This window comes from Echinops telfairi, unplaced genomic scaffold, assembly GCF_000313985.2.
Source record: "Echinops telfairi isolate 266 unplaced genomic scaffold, ASM31398v2 ScPeMD7_18;HRSCAF=68, whole genome shotgun sequence".
Classification (NCBI taxonomy): domain Eukaryota; kingdom Metazoa; phylum Chordata; class Mammalia; order Afrosoricida; family Tenrecidae; genus Echinops; species Echinops telfairi.
In genome coordinates, this window is record NW_022103915.1 from 46,607,408 (window position 1) to 46,615,085 (window position 7,678).

Sequence of the window (7,678 nt, forward strand, 5' to 3'; positions counted from 1 at the left end):
TGTCTCCAGGACCACAGGGTCTCACCCCAACCTGGTGCATGGCTTCTCTAGCCGCCTTGTAGAAATCACTCAGCTCCAATTACATCTTTTTTCTTCTCTTTGCTTTCTTTCTTTTATTTTATTTTTTAAACATTTTATTAGGGGCTCATACAACTGTTATCCCAATCCATACACACATCAATTGTGTAAAGCGTATTTGTACATCATTTCTCAAAACATTTTCTCTCCATTTAAACCCCCGACATTAGGTCCTCATTTTTCCCCTCCCTCCCCGCTCCCCCCTCCCACATGAGCCCTTGATAGTTTATAAATGGGTATTTTGTCATATCTTGCCCTGTCCGACGTCTCCCTTCACCCACTTTTCGGTTGTCTGTCCCCCAGGGAGGAGGTCACACACAGTTCCATGTAATCGGTTCCCTCTTTCCTACCCATTCTCCCTTTACCCTCCCTGTTTTGCCACTCACACCACTGGTCCTATAGGGCTCATCCATCCTGGATTCCCTGTATTTTCAGTTCCTATCTGTACCAGTGTACCTCCTCTGATCTAGCCAGTCTTGCAAGATCGAATTCGAGTCATGGTAGTGGGAGCGGGGAGGAAACCTTTAGGAACTAGAGGAAGGTTGTATTTCTCATCATTGTTACATCGCACCGTGACTGGCTCATCTCCTCCCTGAGACCCCTCTGCAAGGGGATCTCCTGTGGCCTACTAATGGGCTTTGGATCTCCACTCCGCACTGCCCCCATCATTCACTATGGTGAGATTTTTTGTTCTGATGATGCCTTACACCTGATCCCTTTGACACCTCGTGGTTGCATAGGCTGGTGTGCTTCTTCCATGTGGGCTTTGTTGCTTCTGAGCTTGATGGCCGCTTGATTACCTGCTTTCTTTCTTTTTTTTAAATCACCGATTGCATTTTTGTTTCATTGATAGGGCTGAAAGTCAAATATGAATAGAGACATAAATGAAAGTAGCAAAAGTGGAAGATATAAAAGTAATGGGAGAAAAAAATTAATAATGACCAACAAAAAGCTACCTTTGTCCCCTTCTATCCTTGAATCCGATAAGCATCTACAGATCACCCTTCTGCACAAAGTGTTGTGAGGAACACAAGGATTTGTCCAAGAAATTTCCCATCTTGAAAAGCACTGGTAGGCAAGTCTGTGTGTTTTCCAGTTGATTCTAACTCATGGTGGCCCTATAACACAGGTAAGAACTATAGCTATGTGGTAATACTAATAAAATATAAAAACTTATTGCCATCAAGTTGATTGTGACTCACAGCAGTCCTATAGAGTAAAATGGAACTTCCCCTTCGGGTTTCAGAGGATGTAAATTTTTACCGGAGCAGACAGCCTCATCTTTCTCTCACGGAGCACCTGGTAGGTTCAAACTTCTGACCTCATGGTTGGTATCCCAATACACAACCCATTACACCACCAAGATGAAATAAGAGCTGTAAAACAAGACTAGAACAATAAGAGAGGTATTCTCAGGGAGGTGACCTTTGGGCTAGGTCTTGGTTTGGCTTTTGCTAGATAAAGAAAATTTACCTCTGAATGAATAAAGAACATGTGCTGTGGTGCTAAATTATCGCACTGCGTGTCATATGCAGAGAATGGTGAGGAATGAACTGAGTTGGGTTGTAAGTGGCTTGGACTGAGAACAGTGGTGCCAGGTAAGGGAAATGAGTTAAGAATATACAAGGACTGCATTAGGAAGAAGCATGAATACCCAATCCAAGGAATTTAGACTCTATTCTTTAGGTCAGAAGTCACCTAAATGCAGCGAGGGTGCAAGATAATGGATTAGCAGAATAAAAGATATAATCTTACATAGCTCCATAGTAACAAATAATTCTAACAAGGAGAAGTAAACAGCAGTGAGTTTACTAGAGTAGTACAGTGAAACAAGAAAAGAGATGGCTGCCTGTCCGTGATGAATCCAACATGCTAAGCATGGGCAGGGGAATCACTGGGAGAGAGAGTGTGGAATGCGGTTCAACCAGAATTGGTAATTGCCTACACATGGGATCTGAAGACCAGGGCTGACCCTTACAGTGAATTGCTCCTTAAATTTATCTCCCTAGGCATCTTGCTTGCTTCACCAGCCAGCTGATTTGAGAACAGCAACAATATTTTCTAGGATAAAGGGCTCATAACTGGTTTGAGGAAGATAATAAGCTATTTTTGTGATTAGTAGAGGATTTATTTTCCTGTGCATTTTAGACTCAAGCCATTTAAATAAAGTTTGTGGCAGGTTTTTGTTGTTGTCATTGTTGTTTGTTTTGTTTTTCCTTCTCTAAATAAATTTATTGTGTATAATTAATCTCTTTCCGAAACTACTTTTGCATGAGTTTTCTCCCTCAGGTCTGGCTGAATTGTTTTCACCAGCAGCTGCTAATTAAGCGGCTATAACTAGGAATTCCATTTGCTGGCATGCTGGCAAGAGTATAGTTATGAATGTAGGAGTTTAACATCTGGAACATGGGACATGGCATATCTTGCTTCTACAGGAAGATTGACGGGCAAGTGTGAAGGCAGTGGACAGACAGGAAGAGGGCCAAGCCAAGAGCCGTAGGACAACCAGAGTGGGTGAGCAGGGTTATGCTGACAGCTGTGGACGATGGAAACTCCAGTGACCTCTGCTTGAATTAAACTGACACGTGGAAGTAGGATGAAGAAGGGGGTTGTTTTTCTGAATTATTTCAGAAATAAAAGTTTATACCTTCTCTGCTCTTTTCCCATCCCAGACCTGGTGGGACAGTCATTATGTATTTGGCTGCCAGATGGGGGGGAAAGTTACACACTCTTTGTCAGCAGTTCAAAATGAAACCGCCAGCTCCTCTTCAGGAGAAAGATAGGGCTTTCTACTCCCATAAAGAGTGAGAGTCTCAAACCCACAAGGGCAGGTCTCCCCTGCCCTAAGGGGCCGCTATGAGCAGGAACCCATTCAATTCGATGGCAGTGGGTTAGTTTTTTGTTTGGTTGGCTTTTTCCTTGAACCCTCAGGCTAACCCCTAACTGCTGTAAAGAGACCATTCTTCTTCAGATCGCAAGCCTGGCTGGACTGTGTTTCCCACTGCAAGGAGTCACTTCTGAGAGGGAGCGAGACAGCTTCCTACTGTACAGTTCCAGCAGTTTCCACACTGTCTTTGAATTGGACAGCTCTGGAGAGCCTTACTTTAGAAAGCCAGTTGCTAATAAGTCATTTCTAACTCATGGCGCCCTTAGGAGCTCAGCTGCGAACCAAACCACTGAAAGTCAAGTCCACCTAGAGTGGCCTCCATGACTTCATGCTGCGAGGAGACTCTGGGAGGGGGTGGGGGGTGAGGTGTAGTGAAGTCGGTTTGCACCCTTGCATAGAGCCTTTAGAAGGGAACTTCCTCTTAACAGCCTCCTCTAGTACTGGATCTTAGCCCAAGTGGGCTTTCATCATCACACAAACACTCGTAATTTTCACCTGTCCCCAAATCAAATTCAGCCCTCATTTATTTAGGCCCGCATTTTAAAATTTTATTTATTTAAATTTTCTTTAACTTCCCTATTGAACAATAGGGAATGATCTTATTAGTGAACAAAATAATCATATGTGCCTGAAGGTGTACGTATGCTATTTTGTACAATAGCAAAATATTGATAGCCACTTAAAATATTAACTGTTAGGCAGCCAATCAAGTAAACTAATGCAATGAAAGACCATGCAGTCACTGAAATAATTTAGTGGATTAATATTCTGATATGAAAAGCTGTTAATATAACAGTGAAAACAAGGGACAAAGTGCTACAAAGTATATGATGATAGGAACATTAGTAGTTATTATGTAAACATGATAAACCATTAAAAAGGTATAAGTGCATACACAAAATGTTAAACCTGGAGGATATTTTAAAAGATAATTCTTGGTCTTTTTTTAATTTTAAGTTTTCTGTATGGCTTACCTTATGTTTGTAAATTTTTTCTCATTTATTTTATTAAATATTTCCTCAAGCCTAGTATTATCAAACCCAAAATTATGGTAACTAGCGAAAGCTCATCCTAGTAAATATTATCCTTTTATTAGGATTTTTCTAATCCATATTTCTGGTTCACACCCTCGGCACATTTGCCTTTCTCGCTTCTGCCAGTGGGTAAACTAATTGATGATATACAAAGGTGGGTGGTATTTACATGTTTGAGAACAAATCCTCAGTCTTTTGACATTGTTATTTTATATTTAGGCATATATGTTTTATATATATTATTCTTGCTAATTTCCTTTTAACATTTTCTCTTAAGTTTATTTTATTTTTGCAATGACACAAACAATCCTCATGCATTGCAGAAATTCTGGGTGATAAAGGCCACTCAGAACAACCACCATTATCATTTGGGCAGATTTCCTTAGAGTCGCCAGGCATTTAAAAATTGAACTCACGATCCATATGTAATTTTAAATTTAAAATTAAAATAAACATTTATATACACTATGTGATATCATGTTTAAAATAATGAATTATGTTTTGCATTAACTGTACAAGGGAGTTTTTTAATTTCCAGACTTTTGAGTACTGGGAGAACTTTTTAAAATTATACTTTTATTTCCCTAAATTGTCAAGTTAGTTGCCAATACTTAAATTACAGTCTATTAATCACTTTTCATGCAGGTCTCTTATAATCAAAGTTTAAGAAAGTAATATAAATATTAATGTTCGTGCTGCAGAAATATATCGTCTTTCTTTATAATTGATGTTACATCTTAATTTAGCAAATTATTTGAAATATTTTTAAGGTCTGAAACATTCCCCTCACGTTACACATTGAAGTTTAAAATAATAATTTGCTTATGTGCCATTATATTACTTTAATTTTCAAAATAATACTATTATTTCAGCTTTACATATATGAAAAAATGAATTCTTAGGTTAAAAAATATGCTTAACGTCACTCTTAAAACTAGGAGTTTGAGTTTAAGAATATTATTCAATCACACCTGATCCCCAGTTTGCAACCCAATTAAGAAATAGATCAAAGAACCCATTGGATGATAGTCACATGATTAATTTTATTATAGATAAAGCTGCTTGGTTAAGGCAAGAACCAGGCTTCCTACTACTTCCACTTATCAAATGCTGAAAGGCTGAGCCCACTCTCACTCCTGAACTGTGCAAAGTTTGCAAGCAAAGGGAGCAGAGCAGGGGTAAGACTGACAGATCTGGGCCACCTCTTCTCATCCCTTCACCATATCACCAATTAAGTTACTCTTTGAACCCTGAAGAGAAATGAAAGAAGGGCAGAGAGGACCTATAAACTTTCCTTCTATGAAAAAATAAGAACAAACTTAAAGATCCTAATACAAGACATAAATAGCTGGATGAACCATCTGGAGGAGAAAACAACGGGACTGACAGTTCCGGGGGGACATGGGAGAGGGGGATGTGGGGGGAAAGGTAGTGGTGTTAACAAACCCAGGGACAAGAGAACAGCAAGTGATCCAAATTGGTGGTGAGGAAGGTGTGGTAGGCCTGGTAGGGCATGATCAAAGGTAGTGTAACCGAGAGGAATTACTGAAACACAAATGAAGGCTGATCATGATAGTGGGACAAGAGAAAAGTAAAAGGAAATAGAGGAAACAACTAGGAGACAAAGAGCATTTATAGAGGTCTAAATAAAGGTATGTACATATGTAAATATATGTATATATGACGATGGGGAAATAGATCTATGTGCCTATATTTATAGGTTTAGTATTAAGGTAGCAGATGAACATTGGGCCTCCACTCAAGTATTCCCTCAATGCAAGAATACTTTGTTCTATTAAACTGGCATTCCAATATGCTCATCTTCCCAACACGATTGCTGAAGACAAAGCTGGTACATAAGCTGGTGAAGCGTCTGGGGTCTTAAAGGCTTGAAGATAAACAAACAGCCAACTAGCTGAGAAGCAACAAAGCCCACATGAAAGAAGCACATCAGCCTGTGCGACCACGAGGTGTCAATGGGATCAGGTATCAGGCATCAAAGGACAAAAAATCCTATCATTGTGAATGAGGGGGAGTGTGGAGTGGAGAACCAAAGCCCATCTGTAGGCAACTGGACATTCTCTTACAGAAGGGTCTTGGGGATGAGACAACCAAGTCAGGGTGCAGTGTAGCACCGATGAAACATACAACTTTTCTCTAGTTCTTTAATGCTTTCCACCACCTCAATATCACGATCACAGTCCTACCTTACAAATCCGGCTAGACCAGAGAATGTACACTTGTACAGATAGGAAATGGAAACACAGGGAATCCAGGGCAGATGATCCCTTCAGGACCAGTGGTGATACTGAGAGGATGGAAGGAAGGTGGGGTAGAAAGGGGGAACCAATGACAAGAATTTACATACAACCTCCTCCCTGGGGGACAGACAACAGAAAAGTTGGTGAGGGGAGACGTCCAACAGTGTAAGACATGACATAATAATAATTTATAAATTATCAAATGTTCGGGAGGGAGGAGAGGCAGGGAGGGAAGGGGAAAAATGTGGAGTTGATACAAAGGGCTTAAGTAGAAAGCAAATGTTTTGAGAATGAGGATGGCAACAAATGTGCTTGACACAATGGATGTATGGATTGTGATAAGAGTTGTACCAGCCCCCAATAAAATGATTTTTAAAAATCCAAAAACCAATAGTCTGCCAAACCTCAGGACATATGAACTTAATTGGAGGACATGCTCAACAAAGTTAGTCAATCACATAAAGATAAACATTTCATGACACCATTATTGTAAAGGAAGAAAAGGGGAGTTGGATTTTCACACCAAAGGAAAAGACTTTGAAGACTACAATGGGGGTGGGGGTGAGGGAAGGGGCAGGGAGGTAAGCATGAAGGTGGACAGGAAAAGGAAAAAAACGTAAAGGAAAGCGCATGCACCTGGTGGTGTGGGGGTTGCTGGAATGTTGTCACCGTTTTGCTGAGATGGGCCGTACAACTATAGATAGCATGTCTTCCCTTGTACATGTTACATTCTGCAAATCAGAGAGAAAATAAAAACAATACAATGAATAAAACGAGAGATAGAGAAGTGTCACAGCTCTAATAAAACAACCCTCCTGATTCTTTACCCATCAGATCTAAACACCAGTCTGAGTGGTTATTGGAGGAGAGAGAGTACAATGGACGCACAAATTCGTTGTGGACACCCCATCTGGTTTAAAAAAAAAAATCTCAGGACACCAAGGTCAATGACATAACATAGCTCACAAAGACAATGTTTGACACCCAACTTTAGTCAATAGCGTCTGGGGTCTTACAAACTTGTAAGCACTCATTTAAGGTGCAACTATTGGTCTCTTCCCATCTGGAGGGAGAAGAATGAGGAGACTTAACAGGCACATGGAAACAACTGGTGGGATGGATTAATTAATGGTCCACACAAAGATCAGTCTCCTCAACCCGGAGACCAGAAGAACGAGGCAGTGCCTGACTAAAAACCATTACCAACTGCTCTGAAAAGGATCGTAATAAAGAGTTCTGAGAAAGTTACGGAGCGGAATTCAAAATCACATCGAGACCACGCTTCCTGGTCAGATAGCAAATAGTGGAACTCCGATAGTACGGCCCTTGGTTCCCCATTCAGGTGGAGGATTGAGTTTCCCTAGTCAACCATTTAAGAGTCTGCGACAAAGTGCAAGCCCAAGGACAAAACTCAGAGG